This window comes from Balaenoptera physalus, assembly GCF_965194825.1.
Source record: "Balaenoptera physalus genome assembly, chromosome: 2".
NCBI lineage: Eukaryota > Metazoa > Chordata > Mammalia > Artiodactyla > Balaenopteridae > Balaenoptera > Balaenoptera physalus.
The window spans coordinates 161,856,232-161,877,842 of record NC_138883.1 but is presented as its reverse complement, the minus strand read 5'-3'; the positions used below and the strand labels follow the sequence as shown (position 1 = coordinate 161,877,842).

The 21,611-nt window shown below is 43.4% G+C and overlaps 1 long non-coding RNA gene across 1 annotated transcript; it reads left to right on the top strand.

Annotated features, from left to right (window-relative positions):
• The first annotated feature begins 514 nt into the window (after window positions 1-514).
• LOC309655033 lies at window positions 515-21,337 on the top strand. Its single transcript, XR_014260565.1, has 3 exons — window positions 515-13,936; window positions 18,265-20,949; window positions 21,261-21,337. It is a non-coding gene; the product is annotated as an uncharacterized lncRNA (long non-coding RNA).
• The last annotated feature ends 274 nt before the right edge of the window (window positions 21,338-21,611 follow it).

Sequence of the window (21,611 nt, the reverse complement as noted above, 5' to 3'; positions counted from 1 at the left end):
TAGGGAAATAAACTTGAGGTCCTGAAAACAAATCTCTAGGGATATGTGGAATCATTTCTACCCTCCCTCAACAGAGTGTTGTACGACCTGCAAAGCAAGAGGTTTTAAACCGCATGGCAAGTGAATGATAGTAATAATAAGAGATTAATGTTAGATGCATCTGATGCTGACTGTGAGACAAGCATTATAAGTGCTTTATTTTTTTTTTTTAATTTATTTATTTATTTTATTTATTTAATTTATTTATTTATGGCTGTGTTGGGTCTTCGTTTCTGTGCAAGGGCTTTCTCTAGTTGCGGCAAGCGGGGGCGACTCTTCATCGCGGTGCCGCGGGCCTCTCACTGTCGCGGCCTCTCTTGTTGCGGAGCACAGGCTCCAGACGCGCAGGCTCAGTAATTGTGGCTCACGGGCCCAGTTGCTCCGCGGCATGTGGGATCTTCCCAGACCAGGGCTTGAACCCGTGTCCCCTGCATTGGCAGGCAGATTCTCAACCACTGCGCCACCAGGGAAGCCCTATAAGTGCTTTAAATGCATTAACTCAACCCTTGCAACCGTCATGACATCCCCAATTACAGATGAGCAAACTGAACAAACCCCCAGTCTGATCCCCAGTTAGTGCCCTGGACCTTAACCTTGTATCAAAAAAACAAAACAAAACAAAACAAAAACAAAAAAACAAACAAAAAAATGGGAAAGAACTGAAAAGTTCTCTATTGAGAACTACATTTACAGTCTTAATATTGTCTACCACAACCTTGCTTTTTTTTAAAGGAAAATTCCGATTAGTGTGAGCTCTGCAGACCCAGAGTCTAAAGCCTGACAAGGCTGCTCCCCACAAACACACGGGGAGACAGACTGCCCTCACACCCGAGGGCGCCGTCCCCGCACCGTACCCACACAGCCCGTTTGTCCACGGGGCAGAGGGGCGAGGGGAGGCACGGCCAGCCTTTCTGGATGTGTCTGGCTGCTCTGGGAGGACCACTTCCTGTTTCATGATGGAGGGTCTGGTCAGACAGGGCAGCGAGCTCATGACATTCACCTTGATGCATCCATAAGGTTCTCTCTTTATGTTCCGCTCCCTTGAGGAGCAAAACTTCCTACCTGCCTCTTCCATTCACACTTACTGATCTTCACAAAAAGGAAGAGTGTATGACTTAAAAAAAAAAGAGGGACCTTCCTTCCTTCTGATTCAGGTCAGTAGACTGGGTTTGGGCTTCCCCCATCCTCCCAGCCAGAATGAAGACAGAACTCCAGCAACCTCCACAGTGGGAAAGGGGATGAAGAGGCTGATGGGAACAGAAGCTGAAGTAACAGCAATAGCAACGGCCAGATCTACTAGTTTATCTTAAATGACATATATTTATCACAATCTAAATAGTATGTATAAGGTTCCAGAAAATCCAATTTTTCCATCAGAGAAAAACCAGACAGGACATAACTATAGGAATGATCTCAGAAGCAGACCCCTCATCCTATTTTCAAAATGAAAAGTACTGCCCTTGGGCTTCCCTGGTGGCGCAGCGGTTGAGAATCTGCCTGCCAATGCAGGGGACACGGGTTCGAGCCCTGGTCTGGGAAGATCCCACATGCCGCGGAGCAACTGGGCCTGTGAGCCACAACTACTGAGCCTGCGCGTCTGGAGCCTGTGCTCCGCAACAAGAGAGGCCGCGATAGTGAGAGGCCCGCACACTGCAATGAAGAGTGGCCCCCGCTCGCCGCAACTAGAGAAAGCCCTCGCACAGAAATGAAGACCCAACACAGCTAAAAATAAATAAATAAATTCATTGAAAAAAAAAAAGTACCGCCCTTGACTCAGTTTGGAGGGCAAATAGGACCATTGGAGCTGCCTCTGAAACCAGCTAGTGTGGCAGCCCTGCCATCTGTACCTACATGTCCTGAGAGGCATCAGCCTGCTCCCTGAAATCCAAAGCCACACAGTGTCAACACACAACTCCCGTGCAAATATTTGCTGCAGAGAAAACGTCTTAAATGCCTGTATACCCAGTTTTCTAGCAGGCGGCAGGATGAAAAGGGGAATTCATGCGTGTATTAAGAGATTTCTTATCTGAGCTCTATCAGTCTCTGTGCAGCCTTCATCACAGCACACTTAATGGCTTTTTCCTTCCTCCCGCTCCCTCCCCTCTTCCTCCCACCAGGCCCTTCTAATAAAAAGCACACTAAGTCTTTAGCCCTGTTGGCAAGGAGAATTAAATTGCTATTTGCCACCTGGTGTTGTCTTACTTAACATATTTCCAAATTGCTCTTAAATCTCCCTTTGGAATTCTGAGTATAAACACTGGAAAGAAGGAAAGGGAATAAGAAGAAAGAGAAACACAAACATGAGCAAAGTTGCATCATTTCTGTTAGCTTTCCTTTTACCAGACTCATTCGTGTTTCCTCTTTGCCTTCATCTTCTGTTCATCTCATTCAACTTCTCTTGACGTTCATCTTCTCCCCCCCATTTTTTTCTTTTTAATTAATTAATTATTTATTTTTTGGCTGCGTTGGGTCTTCATTGCTGCGCGCGGGCTTTCTCTAGTTGCGGCGCACGGGGGCTACTCTTCCATGCAGTGCGTGGGCTTCTCATTGCGGTGGCTTCTCTTGCTGTGGAGCACAGGCTCTAGGCGGGCGGGCTTCATCAGTTGTGGCAGGAGGGCTCAGTAGTTGTGGTTCGTGGGCTCAGTAGTTGTGGCTCACGGGCTCCAGAGCACAGGCTCAGTAGTTGTGGTGCATGGGCTTAGTTGCTCCACGGCACGTGGGATCTTCCCAGACCAGGGCTCGAACCCATGTCCCCTGCATTGGCAGGCGGATTCTTAACCTCTGCGCCACCAGGGAAGTCCCTTTCCCCCCTTTTTGTTCTCTAGAATTTTATTCAAAAAAGAGACACATGTTTTCCCCATGACAAAAATCATACACATGCTCACAATGGGATGGTTTGAATGTTTTTAATTGAATATGATCCCAGGAGCTCTTAGATCCTGCCCATTGTAACTCTGTTTTTAAATTTTCCTTTTCTCCTTTTCATTCAATTTATTCAGCAAACATTTGTTGAGAATCTATTCTTGCCTGGCACTGTGCTCTCTTCTTCTTCCACTGTTTTCTGTCTTATTTCCTTTTCAGTTCAATTACCACTACTAGGAGTAAGTAAAGTAATAAACTTAAAGAACTCACTAACCTGAAAAAATTCCATTCTTTGCAACTGTAAGGTACTCTTCCTTCTAAAGCTTTCAGTAATAAAATGAGGCATTATAATTAGTACAAAGTTCTAGAAGACACATCAGATTACAAATACTTAATTTCTACTAAAATGAATTATTTTCAAGGGGTAGGACTGAGTCATTCTCAATACGATTTAAAGTGATGTTTCCATTCTATTGATAAATAGGGTTTCTATGTGCTCTCAGAGGCCCGTTGGAAGTTGCGTTTCCTTCATTACAGTGGCAACTTTCTGAACCTTAAACAAGAAACAAGGAAAAAAATCATTTGCAAACCAATAACAATCTCAGAATTAATGTCAGGCCCCTTAGGGAATTTATAATCAGAGGGAAAAGATGATAGGACCCACAGATGAAAACAAACCGTAATAAAGCACCAGCCTTCACCCACGGACTGCCCAGTAGGGGAATAAATACAGCCAGGGTTGTACATCACAGAGGGAAACCACAGCTTCCAAACAAGCTGGACAGACTTGGGGTGGGAAGGAGCCTCTCTGACATGTCTGAACTCATCCTGTTAACGAGATGTTTAAGATGTTTAGACTTCAGATTATTTTATTCAACTCAGAAGGAGAAGGTCTACCTTAGTTGGGACTTCAGTGCAGACAGATGAAACGTCAGGTCTGCACTTCTGCCTGGAGGGCAAATCCATGCCCCCTCTAAGCAGAGTTGATGGGAGGGAAGAGTTGGGTTGCTGTGAAAGGAAAGAGGAAAGGCATGGGTATTGAGAACCTAACAGATGCTTGGGGGCATTTGAGGCTTCTAGCAAGGAGCTGGGAGACGTTAAAGAGGTAATTAACATCTGTATTCTAAATAGCAGCGGTGAGTACAGGTTAGAACAGATGGGTTCAGAAACCATACAAATAGCCTGGGATAGTCTGTAGGTAGAAGAAAGAGCTTAATATTTGTGAGCTGTGAGTGACAAGATGCTACAGGAAATGGTTTCTCTAAACACTTGCTTTAACGGCATAGTTTGGGCATTAAAGAGAAGGTGGCTCCCACTATGGAGAACAGTATGAAGGTTACTTAAAAAACTAAAAACAGAGCTACCATATGATCCTGCAATCCCACTCCTGGACATATATTCAGAGGAAACCATGGTTTGAAAGGATATATGCACCCCAATGTTCACTGCAGTGCCGTTTACAATAGCCAAGACATGGAAGCAACCTAAATGTCCATCAACAGAGGAAAGGATAAACAAGATATGGAAGATATATACAGTGGAATACTACTCAGCCATAAAAAAGAATGAAATAATGCCATTTGCAGCAACATGGATGGACTTAGAGATTATCATACTAGGTGAAGTAACTCAGAAAGAGACAGACAAATATCCTATGATATCACTTACACTTGGAATCTAAAAAAAAAAGGTGCAAATGAACTTTATCTACAAAACAGAAGTAGAGTTACAGAAGTAGAAAACAAACTTATGGTTACCAGGGGGTAAGGGGTGGGGCAGAGGGATAAACTGGGAGATTGGGACTGACATATACATACTACTGTATGTAAAATAGATAGCTAATAAAGACCTACTGTATAGCACAGGGAACTCTACTCAGTACTCTGTAGTGGCCTATATGGGAAAAGAATCTAAAAAAGAGTGGATATATGTATATGTATAACCGATTCAGTTTGCTGTACTCCTGAAACTAACACAACATTGTAAATCAACTATATTTCAATTAAAAAATAAAATAAAACAGAATTAATCTTACTTTAAAAAAAAGAAGCACCTTGAATTTTGAAGAGCTCAGAATAGAGAAAGAGTAGGTGCTCAGAGGAGAGCATTAATTCATGTCTGGTCTTGTTTTCCTGCTAAATGAAAGTACTCCACAGGAGGACCTTGAGTTTGCATTAAGACAAAATGACATTTAAAAATAAAACAAAACACTTCACTACCATTTGAGACAGTTATCTAAGTGTGCTTAATTCTCATTTCAAGTTAAACGCTTCAAGCTGATTATTTTTCTATGAAAGCCTATGTCTTGTCCCAAATGCTTCCCCTCACTACATTCTTTATTTACAGACAATAAAATTTATACACACAACCACTGATAAGACATGGATTGATGAATTTGAAAACAGGGAGCATTTTTTGTCTAGAAAATTCCCCAGGATCATAGTAACTAAAGTGCCATGAAGACAGAGCAAATCCCAAACTAAATATTGCCACCTACAAGGATTTGATCCATTTTCTAACTTTTTAAAACACATGATAATGTACAAGTGCTATTTATCTCTATGTTTCGGTATTCCACAGGTTAAATTTGATTGGCAATGTGATCATGGTAGCAGAAAGGCAGATATTCACTAGGTGTTGGCTAGAAAGAAAAATTTCGGGGCTTCCCTGGTGGCACAGTGGTTAAGAATCCACCTGCCAGAGGTAGAGAATGGACTTGAAGACACGGGGAATGGGAAGGGTAAGCTAGAACGAAGTGAGAGAGTGGCATTGACATATGTACACTACCAAACGTAAAATAGATAGCTAGTGGGAAGCAGCCGCATAGCACGGGGAGATCAGCTCGGTGCTTTGTGACCACCTCGAGGGGTGGGATAGGGACGGTGGGAGGGAGGCACAAGAGGGAGGGGATATGGGGATATATGTATACATGGAGCTGATTCACTTTGTTATACACCAGAAAGTAACACAACATTTTAAAACAATTATACTCCAATAAAGATGTTAAAAAAAAAAAAAAAAGAATCCGCCTGCCAATGCAGGGGACGTGGGTTTGAGCCCTGGTCTGGGAAGATCCCACATGCAATGAAGCAACTAAGCCCGTGCGCCACAACTACTGAGCCTGTGCTCTAGAGCCCACGTGCTACAACTACTGAAGCCCATGTGCCTAGAGCCCGTGCTCCGCAACAAGAGATACCACCACAATGAGAAGCCCGCGCACCACCATGAAGAGTAGCCCCGCTCGCCACAACTAGAGAAAGCCTGTATGCAGCAACAAAGGCCCAATGCAGCCAAAAATAAATAAATAAAATATATAAATTTTTTTAAAGATTAAAAAAATAAGAAAAAAAGAAAAATTTCAACAGTAATTAGCAAGCAGTAGTTCTTTACCAACGAATACTGAAAATTTCTATAAGTTTTTGGAAAACTGAAACTGATAATGGGGAAAAATTAACGCAGTTCAGGAAAGAGTTTTTAAAAAAAACCAATACAGTGTTAATTATCCCCGACACTATGATTTCTCTTTGTGGTTTCCACAGAGCCTCCACAAGGAGATGATGTTATCTGTGGAAGCATGGAGGGGGGAGGTTTGGTGACTGAAAGCAAGGTAGGAAGACACCCTAGTGGAGGGAGTGGGGAGGTAGAGATGAGGCCCTCAGGAAGGACCCTGGCATTAGGAGAGGGGTTCTAGTGACCCACCAGGGCCTGAGTTCTGTCTGTCTTGGCTGGGACCACTGGTCTCCCTGGGCTTACAGTAGCCCTGTGAGAAGGAGGATCAGTATCACATCATGAAAGAAGAAACTGGGGTTCGGAGACGTGATGGCATTTGGCCAAGGTCAAAGTTACCAAGCAATGAAGTGGGTTGGGGGCCCTCAGTGTCAATCCCCCCAACACCCCACCTCACATGGTGGGTTGGGGGTGACTGTCTTTTCTGAGATGTTGTTCATCTGCCACAGGCAAAAACAATAATAAAAGAATATGAAGAATGCAAAACAAAACCAAAAGCAAAAAGGGCTCTTAGTGGTTTTTTCTGTCCCAAACTTTTAAAAGCCATGTAGATTCTATGGCAGTTTGACCATATTCTCTGGAGTAAAGGGAAAGTAAGCTTAGTTTGATTTTGGTTAGAAAATGAATGTTGTTTAATCTAGATTTTCAAAACATCCTGATTCTATTCAGGGGTCATGCTGAGGTGAAATGTAAGGAGTATCAAAAAGTTGACAAAATTCAGTGTCATATAATCAATTTAAGAATTCACAGAGTTCCTGTGGTGCACACTCAGGGTAATGGATGGTTTTATAGCCAAATGTCTACAATGTGTAGATCTCTTTATTCTGTTTTCAAGTATCTGAAAAAGAAGAACAGGAAACACATGCAATACGGGAAGCAGACACACAAGATGAAGTTGTGCGTTCACTGTTGGGGGAAAAGCACTCCCACCTCTAAGAACTATAAGAGAAAACAGCAAAATAGTATTCATGCAGGCAAGGTGCTAGACCAGTCACTAGGTATTTAAAACTACTGAGAACAAAATGCCAGTGGAGTCCTGGGGTGCAGCCCTGGGGCGGCAGCAGCCTGGGTGGATAACATTACACAGGCTCTACTCTAGCACAGTGATACGCAAACCACACTTAATATAGCAGAGGGTGTGATTTAGGTGACATACTCTGCAAGATAGCAATTCCAGAACTGTCCCCTGATCCCTCCAAGTCTTTACAAAATGCCACCTTCTCAGTGAGCGCAGCCCGGCCATCCCAATGTCGAAACCCCTGACAGTTCAATCTTTTATCCTCCTTCCCTGCTTTAGTTTCTTCCACAGCTCTTCGTTTTACATCTGCTCGGTCTGCTGTGTTACCCTCAGTCCACTAAGGCACATAGTGGGCACCTTCTTTGTTGAATGAATAAATGATTGAATGAATGAACAAATAATGGTGAGTAAGGGAAAAATATTCCTAAAACTTATATCGTGATCATGCTGTGGAGATTAGGGATGGGATTACAGGGGTACAAATGAGCCAAAGTAATATATATATATTTATAAACAGAGCAAACTGGACAAAGAAATTACACCAACAAACATGAGGATAATGAAAAACTAGTCAGTTTTCCAAAGCAAATAACATTCCCTTAAGGAATTATAATATGATAATGTAGAATAATAGAAAAGTACATTTGTTCTGCTAAATGCCCATATTAAAATAGGCTAAAATAATATAAAATAAATTCGGGGGAAACTGAGTCTTTTGAGCAGAGATCGATGCAGACAACTGGCACTGCTTCTGCTTGGACAGTCCGTGGAGGGCAGGATGGGCAAGTGTCTATATATAGACAGCCTCGGGCAATGGGGAGATCATAACAAGAGCCTTTACATAACAACTTATGGCTTAAAAGGAACTTCTTCGCATAAGGTATTTCTTTTGATCCTCAAAGAAACTCTGGAGGTCTGAAAAACTGGTTTTCAGGACAAAGACTTGACTTGGATCGCCAACCATCATCAACCACTGACCTTCACCTCCAGCCAGGTCAGGACCCACCCTTCGTCCCTGCAGGAGGATCACCTTTTCCCAGAGCATCCAGGGCTCTGGGCTGTGGCCCTCCCCCACCCCTGCTAACACTATATACATCATTGTAGCTCCTGTTTATGGGGTATCTGCTCCCACTTTCAGGAAGTTTGCTAAGCTATTTAGAGAGGACCCCATGTAATCCTCCCAACAATTTTTCAAGGCCCACAGGTGCTAGTGTTACCACCATTTGACAGATGAGGACACCGAGGTTGAGGGAGGTTAAGTGACTTGTTCAGGGTCACTCAGCCAGTAAGAGGCAGAACTAAGACCCGGAATGGACTTGCTCTACCTTGGCAGCACTGGACCTTTCCTCTCGCGTTAAAACTTACCCGCTTCCTTCCTTCTTCCTGCAAACATTTATTGAGCATCTTCTATTGTTCTATAGATACAGCAAAGCATAAAATAGATAACACCTCTGCTCTCACGGAGCTTACATCCCAATGAGAGGTGAGGAAGCGATTAAACGAACAAACAAAAAATATGTAATAGGTGATGATAAATGCTAAGAAGAAAAACAGACAACGATGACCGGGGTGCTATTTGGATACAGTAGGCTGAGGAGGCCTCAACGATGGCGGTGCTTAAGTAGGCACCTCCTTAGAAAAGGGAACCTTCCCACACTGTTGGTGGGAATGTAAGTTGGTGCAGCCACTATGGAAAACAGTATGGAGGTTCCTCAAAAAACTAAAAATAGAGTTGCCATATGATCCAGCAATCCCACTCCTGGGCACATATCCAGAGAAAACTATAATTCACAAAGATACATGCACCTCTATGTTCATAGCAGCACTATTCACAACAGCCAAGACATGGAAACAACGTAAATGTCCATCAACAGATGAATGGATAAAGAAGATGTGGGATATATATACAATGGAATACTACTCAGCCATAAAAAAGGATGAAATAATGCCATTTGCAGCAACCTGGATGGACCTAGACATTATCATACTAAGGAAGTCAAAAAGAGAAAGACAAATACCATGTGATATCACTTATATGTGGAATCTAAAATATGACACAAATGAACCTATCTGTGAAGCAGATGCAGACTCACAGACATAAAGAACAGACTTGTGGTTGTCAAGAGGGAGTGGGGGAGGGATGGATTAGGAGTTTGGGATTAGCAGATGCAAATATTATATAGAGAATGGATAAACAACAAGTTCCTACTGTCTAGCACAGGGAACTATATTCAATATCTTGTGATAAACCATAATGTAAAAGAATATGAAAAAGAATGTATTATGTATATATGTACACTGAATCACTTTGCTGTACAGCAGAAATTAACACAACGTTGTAAATCAACTATACTTCAATAAAATTAAAAAAAAAAAAGAAAGAAAGACACCTCCTTAAATTAGGGAGTAGGTCATGCACCTCCTGAGCGAAGGCAGTTCAGGCCGAGGTCTCTAAGTGCTTTGACTTGAAAATGAAACAAAAATACTCTCCAAAAGTTTGACCTGTTAAAGTTGGTCACTCTTCACAATGAGGTCAGTGTGCTCGGGCTGCTAGTTTAGAAAACTGCAATTGAGCAGTTGCTTTTTCAGCCGGAGCTTTAATCTGAAGTGACCGGCTCCCCCAGCTGCCTGTCCTCACTCTTTCCTCCCAATCCCATTAGCATCTGACCCGTCTCTCTTATAGAATTTGGTGCTCAGGACCTTGTATTATATTTGTTGGAATCAGGACCCATCTCCCCTTCTTGTATCAGCACCAGAGGTTCGATGGATGTATTTGGTGAATGGATGCAGTAGTCGGGGGCACATGTATGGGTAGTGCTTTGGGATCACTGGGCCAGAGAAAGGGGTTCTCAGACGTTCCTCCCAAGGAAGAGACTAGCACAGGCACAGCACCAGGGGATTGTTGGAGCCTGGGAAGTACCCTAATTTTTGCCTGCTCTGGGGTAGGCCATGGGTAACCAATCCAGGCATAAATTATAGCTCATGCCTGGCCAGGAAGGAATAAATTTTAACACTGGAAAAATGTGTCTTACCAGAGAAGAACCAGAGCAGAATATGGCAGTAGAAACTATATGAAGATGGAATAAACTTAGCACAAAGAACTTTCTAGCCATTAAAGTCTAGCCAAATGCTTGTGCAGTGTGAACAACTAGAAGACCAAGATGGCACACTGAAGTAGGGTGGCCCAGGGTCCCAGTTTGCAGAGACTGAGGTGGTTCCCAGTACACAGGACTTTCAGTACTCAGACTGGGAAAATCTTGGCAAACCAAGTGGATTGATCACCCCAACTGGAAGTCTGGACCAAAGATTCACACAAAGCCCAATAAATATCTGTTGAATGAATCAATCAATCAAATTCTATGATTCTAGGAACTTTGTCCACTTGTACTGGTTGAATCATATTTCTTCTTTCTGTGGGGAAAGTTTATCTTAAGAATTATTTAGTTAAAAGTAATATTGGGGCTTCCCTGGTGGCGCAGTGGTTAAGAATCCACCTGCCAATGCAGGGGACACGGGTTTGAGTCCTGGTCCGGGAAGGTCCCACATACCGTGGAGCAACTAAGCCCGTGCACCACAACTACTGAGCCTGTGCTCTAGAGCCCATGAGCCACAGCTACTGAGCCCGCGTGCTACAACTGCTGAAGCCCGTGCGCCTAGAGCCCGTGCTCCGCAACAAGAGAAGCCACCGCAGTGAGAAGCCCGCACACCGCAACGAAGAGTAGCCCCCGCTCGCCGCAACTAGAGAAAGCCGGCACACAGCAACAAAGACCCAATGCAGCCAAAAATAAATAAATAAAATAAATATATTTATTTTTAAAAAAGTAATAGAATCCATCCAAACTAGGTCAAGTAAAATGGAGATCATGGGAAGGTTATAAAGGACTGTCACAGATCACAATTAGGAAAAGCAGACAGGTCTGGGAGGTGTGGAACAGGAAAGTGGAAACTACTTGGAAATAGGGCACAAGACTCTCCCCCTCCCCCTTCCCTCTCTTCTCTTCCCCCCCCTCCCCCCTCCCTCTCTTTACCTCCCCAGCTCTCCCCTTCCCCTCACTTCCCTGAGCATCTGCTCAGTCTTTTAATCCTCCATGCTATTCACACTCTTCTTCTCTCTCAAGGCTCATTGTGGCCACACCCAAAATAAGTCTAAGCCCGTCAACTTTGCATGACGCGTCAGTTTTGCTCATCACAGCAAACTAGCTCAGACTCTGGAGTCTAAACTCCTGAGAAGCAGCAGCTGACCGGCCCAGGTGTGTGGAGCGTCCACCTGGGTTGAATCACCTGTGGCTGGAGGGGGAGGGGAAAGATCACGTCTGTGTTGGGCTGTGGCTTCTAGGGCTGTGGAAGTTTCTCCAAATTAGGACAATGTTACCTCTGGTGGGAGGAAAAGTGAGGAGGGATAACCAAGTGGCTGCAACTGTACTTTAGTTTGGGTTTATTTCTTAAACTTTGTGGTGAGTTCCCTGGTGTTTGTTATATTCTATTTCTTTTTTATATTCATACCATGTTGAATGTCTGAAATCTCACTTGAAAGTTTCCAAATAAAAAGAAGCGGCCCTTCTTGAAATAAAAAAGAAGAAAACTTGAATAAAATTACATGTATATAGACACAAACATATCTACCCATGATCAGCTTTTCATAAGGTGATTAGATAACTCTACGCTAATCGTTTGGTTCTCGAACTCTTGTCCTAGTTTCCTGATAGGCATGATTTTTTTCAGGAGTTGGTGATATATTCATTCATTCAGCAAATACTGATTGGCTGCCCACCATGTGCCAGGAGTGGGTTCACAGAAGCTGAGGTCCCGAGGCTTAAACAGGAGACAGACGTGCAGTGAGGAAACACTCAGTAGGATGGAGGCTTTTTTTTTTTTTAATCTAAAATGAGCTTCCATTTAAAAGTTTCTCACAGTTTCTATCTAGGAAAGTTCTCAATTTTTCAGGAGCAAATTGTCTTTGTGTTGGAAAGGCTCACTTGAGTGGTCCTTCTTGGTGGCGGGAGGAGAGTGACACCCTTGCTTTAGAGCTAGGGGATGAAAGGCCCGTGCCTGAGTACGCCCAACAGAAGCTGCTTCTCCTAGTCCTCCAGGCAAGCAGGGGAGGGGGCGACCCAGACAGGGGCCAGGCCTCCCCGGGACGAAAGGGAAGGAGACCATGACGGTGGGTGCAGGTTGTACAGCCTGCACGATGCGATGGCTTCAGTGATCAGCTGGCAGAGAGACTGTCAAGGGTGCGGAGGCGGCTCATCATGAGGGAGCGGGTCTCGGGTCCCCTCCTGCAGCCACCGACCCTAAGACGCGAGGAGTCATCAGTACGTGGTTCTGGGGTGTGGGTTGAGGGGAAGCAGGACCACAAGGATGGAAGATGTGCAGCTGGATCCCATGGGGGACTCTGGAGTGTAAGCTGTCTACCCTGCAGCGGGCTGGAGTCCTCAGGGATCGCCCCTGAACCCAGTTTCCAATGTACCACGGAGGGGCAGCGCCGGCTACAGAGCCTGGTGTAGAGCCAGGAACCCCATGGCCACTGGGCAGGGATTCCCATCCGGAGCTGAGCCCCAGAGCTACATCGGACACCCTGTCACCACATGGTGAGCCCCAAAGTGTGAGCTCGGCCAACAAAAGTGGACCAGGGGCAGTGCACGGGGTCAGTTCTCAACAAGAAACACAACTATTTAAAATAAGGGTGCGAGCTCCTGAACTCATCAGAGGCTCCAGCTCACTGTTGTCGAGGTGTTTGGGGTCCGGACTGGCCCCTTCGAGGTGAGTAAACCCCTGAAGTTATTGGACAACTTGATGGGAAAAGAACATACCCACAACCCCAGGAAGGGTGTAAGCTTCCTGGAAATCTGGCTCGTGGAAACCAGAGCCAGTTCTGACTTGAAAATGAAGCACTGTGATTTAATTTTCACCCCAAGCTGGTGAAGCAGGTCGTACCAGTTACACACAGGAAAGGAAAATAATTTCAAAATGTGATAAGTGCCATGGCTGTAAAATACAGGTTAAAGTGAGACAATAAAAGGGAGATACCATTGGCTTTGGGGAAGAAGGGCTTAGAGAAGCCTCTCTAAAAATGTGGTATTTCAACACAGCCTGAAGAACCAGAGGTGTGGGAAGAGCCTTCCATGTAATGAACACAGCGTGTGCAAAGGTCCTGAGGCAGGAAGCCATGTGATGTGCCTGATGAGTACGGCCCTGGAAGAGTAAGTGAGGAGAAAATGGCTCCAATGAGGCTGAAAAGGTTGTGGCAGGGTCTTATGAACCATATCAAGAGGATTTTGTTTTGTTTTTGTTTTTTCCCCTAAGGGTGATGGGGATCTACTTACTGGAGGAATTACAGCAGAGAACTGACCTGATAAAATCTACCTTAAAAAAAATTGCTCAGGCTGTTGTGTGAAGAATGGACTAGAGCCAGACAAGAATGGACGCAGTAGTGGGTGAGGCCAACATTTTGGAATCAGATTACTTGGATTCAAAACCCAGTTCTGCCACCTACTAACTATGTGACTGTGGGTGAGTTACTTAACCTCTCTCGGCCTAAATTTTATCCACTCCAAAAGGCAAATGAAAATGGTACACATTTCACTGAGTTATTATGAGCATTATTATGAGGAAGATATGCCGTTTTATAAGCATTTTCATGTGTAGTAAACCTGGCACATAGTAAACACCCAATAAACGTTTATTTATGGCCAATTTATGGTTTATTATTGTGCTAGTGTTATGATTTTCAATAGGAGGAGAGGACTGTTAGAGTTTTAGGAGACAGATAAATAACAATTCCATCTTTCCCTTCTGAGTCGGGAACCAACTGAGAAATAAGACACAGAAGATGGCAGCTGGGCATCTGTTATATCTTAACTGATACCTAAGATGTGTCAGGCACAATAAGAAAAGCAGATGAAAGCTTAATTATAACACGGGTGAGGCGGGTGACACATGGGGATAGAAATAAGTAAATACTTAAATCAGTAAGCTGTATCATGCTTCAGAAGGTATCTCTTTAATACTGATAGTGAGAAAATGTGGTTAGATCAGCAGTCAGATCAACCTTCTCCTATGTCTACCCAACAAGGAAGACTTACTTTGTCATAGAACTAGGAAACCACAACCAACCCCTGACCCCCACTATTGCTTCAGGGGAAGAGTCTCCCCTGTAGCTTACCATACAGCAGAAAGACCAGTCCTGGTCATCTTTCTTAAGTCAACAATATATAATGAAATGCACCCATTTAAACTGTGCACATAGCTGAGTTTTGACAAATTTATACATCTGTGCATCCATCACCACCACAATCAAGATACAGAATATTTCCATTACTCCAAAAAGTTTTCTCCTGCCCCTTTGCAAAACACCCCTCACCCCAACACATGCCCAGATGGCAACTAGAGATTGGTTTTCCCTCTTCTAGAATTTCTTGTAAATGTAATCATATAATATATTCCCTGTGTCTCGCTGCTTTTGCTCAGTGTATGTGTAAGACTAACGCATGCTGTTGTGTGTCAGTAGATTTTACATTCTGTTGCTGAGTAGCATCCCATTGTATGGGTGTACCACAATTTGTGTGTCCATTCACCAGTTGATAGATATTGGCGTTGTTTCCAGTTTTTTACTCTTATGAATAGAATGGCTGGGACTATTCATGTAAAAGTCTCTGTGGACATGTTTTTATTTTTCTTGGTAAATGCCTAGAACTGGAATTGCTGGATGATATGATAAGTATATTCTTAGCTTTATAAGAAATTGCACAACTGTTTCCCAAAATGGTTGTACCGTATTTTACATTCCCACCATCAGGGTATGAGTGTCCCTGTGTTTCCAGTCTCATCAATGTATGATTTGGTCAGTTCTTTTCGTTTTAGCCATTCTAGTGCGTGTGTAGAGGTACTTCATTGTGGTTTAATGTACATTCCTCTGATGCCTAATGATACTGAGAGTCTTTTTGTGTACTTATTGGCAATTCCTATGTCTTTCTTATGAAGTGTCAGTTTAAATCTTTTGCCCATTTTTAATTTAGGGGTGTTTTTTTCTTCTCATTATTGAGTTGTAAGACTCCTTTATATATGCTAGATATTTGTTCTTTCTCATATGTATGGGTTGCAAATATTTTCTTCTCTCTATGGATTGCCATTTAATTTTCTAATAATGTCTCTCAAGGAAGGGAAGATTTTAATGTTGATGAGGTACAATTTATGAATTCTCTTTTGTGTTTGTGCTTTTTCCCTGCCTAAGGAATCTGCCTACCCCAACTAGTGATTTTCTTCTGTTTTCTTCTAGAAGTTTGATAGTGTTAGCTTTTATATGTAAGTCTATGATAGATTTCAACTTAATTTTTGTGTATGGCATGAGTTAAGATTGAGGTTCTTTTTTTGCCACATGGATGTCCAATTGTTCTAGCACCATTTGTTGAAAATACTATCCATCTCACATTGAATTAAATTGGCACCTTTGTCAAAAATCAACTAATCATACACACGTGGATCTGTATCTGGACTCTCTATTCAGTGGCAGGGGTTTATGTGTCTGTCTTCATACCAACACCACATTGCCTTGATTACCTGGTTATAAGCCTGAAAGGAGGTAGTGTAAGTACTCCAACCTATCCTTTTCTTCAATATTGTTTTGCTTCTTGTTGCTCCTTTACATTTTTATAAAATTTCAGAATCAGCCTGTCAGTTTATATATATATATATATTTGAAGTAGAAAAGAACAGCTTTATTGCTTTGCCAGGCAAAGGGGGACACAGTGGGCTCATGCCTCTCAAAATTGTGTGTCCCAACCTGGAGGGGGTAGTGAGGAGTTTTATAGTAATGGTTCAAAGGGGGTGTGATCATCTCGTAGACATTCTTCTGACTGGTTGTGGCGAGGTGATTGGGAGTCAGCACTGTCAACCTTCTGGTTGCAATCAGTCTGGGGTCTACATGCATACTGATACTTCTCCCACCTTGTGGGACTGTCAATTTATATTTTAAAAAGCGCCTGTTGGAATTTTTGCTGGGATTACATTGAACCTATAGATCAGTTTGAGGAGAACTGACATTTTACCAATTCTGAGTTTTCAGAACTCATGGTTTATCTCTCTGTTTATTGAAGTCTTTTCTCTCAGCAAGGTTTGATTGTTTTGGGAGTACACATCTTGCACGTCTTTTGTCAGGTTTGTTTTCAAGTATTAAATATTTTTCCATGTTATCGTACATGGTATTTTTTCATTTCAATTTCTAATTGTCTCTAGCTAGCACAGAGGAATACAACTGAGTTCTACATCTTGACCTTACATGCTTCCACCTCCAGTGCGGCATAGAGAGCATGCCTGTCCTGGCCCACTATGTGCACCATCAAATTAGGAACGTATCTGGTTAAAAGTTCAGAAAATCTGGCTGTAGTGACATAAGCACATACTAGGTGGTTGCTGTTAAGCAGCAGTGGTTTTGGAGGAAATGTCTGGCCTTTCGCTCATGGCTGCAGGATGGCTCTCGCAGCTACAATGCTCACACCCTTGTCCAAGGCAGGAGGAAGGACAGAGAAGGAGGGACCAGACACACTGGTTCCCTTTTATCAGCAGCGCACGATCTTTCCTCTAAAACAGTAGTTCTCAAGTGGAGGTGATTTTACTACCTAGGAGGTATTTAACAATGCCTGGAGATGTCAGTGGTTGTCACAACTAAGAGGGTGCTATTGACATCCAGTGGGTAGGGACTAGGGATGACGCTAAATATTCTACAGAGCACAGGACGGCTTCCCCACAACAAAGAACTGTCTGGTTCAAAATATTAGAAGTGCCAGGGTTGAGCAACCCTGCTCTCACCCCCCGGAGACCTCCACTTTGGTGCCACTGGCCAGATCGGGGCATATGGCCACCCCAGCTTTCAGGGAGACCAGAGGAGTAGGAAACATTGATGGTAGCAATTAGATTAGGTCTCTGATGCCTATAACCTGGGGCTGGACTTATCGGTTTCTCAACAAAATTAGAGCTCTGTTAGCAAGGAGGAAGTGGGAGATAGACACCGAGTAAGCAAATCATGGGGTCTGCCACAGGCCGACAGCAAAGATCTACCCACCTTCCCAGAGTCTCCCAGGGACCCGGATGAAGAGCATTTTCCATTTTTTTAAAATAAGTCCTCTGACCCTAGGCTTCAGAATCACCAGCACAGGGATGCGTACATGAAATTCCTATGTAATGTTCTAGATCTCTTGAGGGAACATGATACATATTTCTTCCAATAATTTTTTTTTAAACCTTGAACTGCATTGCCAATAAGCTGGGCACAAAATAAGAATTTATACTGTGCTCCGAAGATCTTATTTCAATATACCACAAGATAGGCTAGTAGGGGCAGGTGAATATTTAGCTGTGATAAAGATAACAAAATCAAGAATTAAGTAACTTGGCATGGCCACACAATACCAAGTCAAGATGAGAACTACATTCCTGTGCTTCACAGCCGGCCAGCAGGCTCCCCATACATTCCATGGATCCTGTACCAATTAGATTAATTTTTAAAAAAGAGAATTTGTCAGTTGATCCTTCTGGGATACAGCTAGCTGCAGACCAAGCTGAGTCCAGATGCTCAGAGGATGCCATCAGGCTCATCTCTACCTCGTGGCTCTGTTTCTGCTGGCCTGGCTGGTGGCGACCAGAAATTCCGGCCTCGCCTCCTTTAAGGGGAAAGAGTGTATCCACCAAAGTCCTAGCAGGAAACAAATCACACACTCTAAATTAGGTGACGTGAGGTAATTTAATAAAGGGGTCATTTACGGTGGTGAGTACAGGTTTTAAGGAAACCAGAACGAGCTAGTGCTGTCCTTGGTGCTACAAACCACAGGACATATTATTCCCAGGCCAGAAGAGGCAGGAGAAAGAAGCAATTTGGAGGAGCTGGAGTGGGGAGCTGTGTGGAGAGGCCCTTCTTACAGGAGCTGTGGCATCTGGGGGGGCACAGTGAAGCCACGCAGTCTGGCCTCTGCCCGGCCCTCTCACTGATCTCCGGGCAGTGCCCCAGAGGCTCCGTCCAGCGGGAGGTGGAAGGATCAGGGAGCCTCCCAGGACGGTGAGCAGGTGAACACAGGGCAAGGACGTGTCTGGAGAGGCCGACAGAAGATAGCCAGGCAGATCTATTATTAACCACACAACAGAAACGTGACTGGCCTTGCTTGAGCCCCCGTGCTTATCCCTGTGGTCAGATGGAGAACGACACCGTGATCGACCAGACCCACAAGCGAGAGAAGGGTGATTCTCCTAAGAAGTGCTTTCAGACAAATGCTGCATGGTCACTCCAGACGCACACTCACAACCTCAACAAAAGCCAGAAAAGTCCATTGCTTGAATGGAGAGAGAAACCTCCTAGAACTTTCTTATTTCTATACCTTTGTTTCTTTATCCATTTATTTGTTTTTGTTCATTGTAAATATTGTTCCATAATAAAAGCAGAGACTCAGTGGTTAAGGGTCTACCCAGTCAAACTGTCAATCATTTGTGAAGAAGAATAATGACATTTTTAGATATGTGAAGTCTCAAAGAAATTTATCTAGTTGAAGTATTTTTCCCTACCCAAGTGAACAAGGTCACACGGATCCCACAGTCACTTTCAGCTAACAGCAGGAAGTCTCTTTTTTGGATATTTAAAGTCTAATCATATCCATTCTGATATCAAAACTGCAATCAAGATTCTGCCTTTTCTTTCTTTCCTTCTTTCTCTCACATCAGACTCCTCACACCAGGTGGCATTCAGGTGCCCTCTCCCCCTCTGGTGATTACCAGGCTCCCGTGGGTACCCTAGTGACCTGTGCAGAGGGAGACGGCAGCTGCTCCCTTCAGTCCTCCAGCCTTCTGTAGCTATTTCTACAGCAAAATCTCAATAGAATGTCTTCTCCCCTAAAAAATAAAAGATTCTGCCTCTGGATATGATGGACTAGAACACAACCAGACGAGCCCCCCACCCCCCTGCAGGAAACGACTATAAAACCTGAACATGAAGTAAGAAGTACTGGAGAGGGACTTCCCTGGCGGTCCAGCGGTTGAGACTCCACACTTCCACCGCAGGGGGCGCAGGTTCAATCCCTGGTCGGGGAACTAAGATCCCACATGCAGTGTGGTGTGGCCAAAAAGTAAAAAGAAGAAGGAGAAGAAGGAGAAGGAGAAGAAGGAGAAAAAGGAGAGAAAAGAAGTACTGGAGAGTGAACAGAAGCTGACACCCGGGGTGGGTGGGACACATTTACTGGGGACGGTGAGATCGGGAGCCATACAAGTCAATTCCCATCTCCGTGGCTTTTTGCCAGTGGCTAAGTGGGGTCCATGCAGCATGCACAGCAGCACTGGTGGCAAACATGGAAAACCCCACAGGTTTTCTGCCCTGGGAAACAAGGAGAATAAAGACAGTGAACCGGAAAAGTGAAGCCAGGAAACCATGAATGCTGAAGGAGGGGAGGGGTCCCAGAAGGGAGAAACTCAGAGGTCAGACCCTCCAACTCTACCTGCCCGTGTCTCTGACGGACCCTGAGCCACATGTATGTGAAACAGGCTTAAGACAGCTCAGCTAAGGAAATAAGATCTAGACTGAGACTAGAATTCACATCGAAAAACTGAGTTTTCACACAAAACTTTCCTGTGAACACATATGAAAAACACTCTCTGGAGAAAAATAGCAGAATCAAGAATCTCTACAACTTAACATTCATAATGTCCAGGATCAATCCAAAATTACCTGTCATATGAAGAATCAAGAAAATGGAATTCATTCTCAAGAGAAAAGCAACGAAGCCACATCCCAACATGAACCCAAGTTGGACCCCACAGGCAGGATTTTGAAGTGGGTATTGTAACTATTGTCAGTGAAGTGAAAGAAACATGCTTTCAACAAATGAAAATCTCAGCAGAAAAACAGGGACTCTCATCAGACATATAGACACAATTAAAAAAAGAAAACTAAATGGAAATTCTAGAACAACAACAAAAAACCCCCCCACAATTTCTGAAATAAAAATTTCACAGGAATACACTTAGTTGAATAGACATACTAAAGACTAAATGAAATGCAATATAAGTCAACTGACATGATTCAAAATGAAGAAAACAGAGAAGACAAAATTTTTAAAAATTTGAACAGAAACTCAAGGACCAGTTAAATGATATCAAGTGGTCTAATATTTGTGTCATTGGAATACTAAAGGGAGAGGAGAGAGAGAATGGGCAGAAAAAAAAAAACATTTGAAGAAATAAAGACCAAAAATTTCCCCAAATTTGATTAAACACATAATGATGAACAAACACCAAGCAGGATAAACACAAAGAAGCTTATGAGTTACATCCAAGTCAAATTGTTAAAAACCAAAAATAAAGAGCAGTGTCTTGAAAGCAGCAAGAGAACAACATATTACATATAGAGGAATATCAATTCCATCACTACCGACTTCTCATCAGAAACCCTGAAGGCCAGGAGAAAATGGAACAGGATCTTTAAAGTGCTGAAAGACAATATTGTCAGCCCAGAATGCTATACTCAGTGAAAACATCCTTTAAGAATGAAGGTGAGGGCTTCCCTGGTGGCGCAGTGGTTGAGAATCTGCCTGCCAATGCAGGGGACACGGGTTCGATCCCTCGTCTGGGAAGATCCCACATGCCGTGGAGCGACTAGGCCCGTGAGCCACAATTGCTGAGCCTGCGCATCTGGAGCCTGTGCTCCGCAACAAGAGAGGCGGCGATAGTGAGAGGCCCGCGCACCACGATGAAAAGTGGCCCCCACTTGCTGCAACTAGAAATAGCCCTCGCACAGAAACGAAGACCCAACACAGCCATAAATAAATAAATAAATAAATTTAAAAAAAAAAAAAGAATGAAGGTGAAATAAAGACTTCTTCAGATAGAATAAAACCAAGAAAATCCATCATAGTCAGAACTACACTATAAGAAACGATACAAGAACTTTTTCAGACTGAAGAGAAATACAGTGAAACTGGTCCTCAAAACAGAATGAAGAACAATGGAAATGTTAAATATTGGTAAATGCTGGGGTACACCAAAGGTCTGATTCCAAAACCAGACAGAAATGTCATAAGAAACAAGAACTGCAGACTAATGTCCTTCATGAATATAGACATAAGTCTTCTTAACAAAATATTCACAAATTGAATCCAACAATATATAAAAAGGATAATACATTATGCCCAAGTGGGGTTTATCCTAGAAGTTT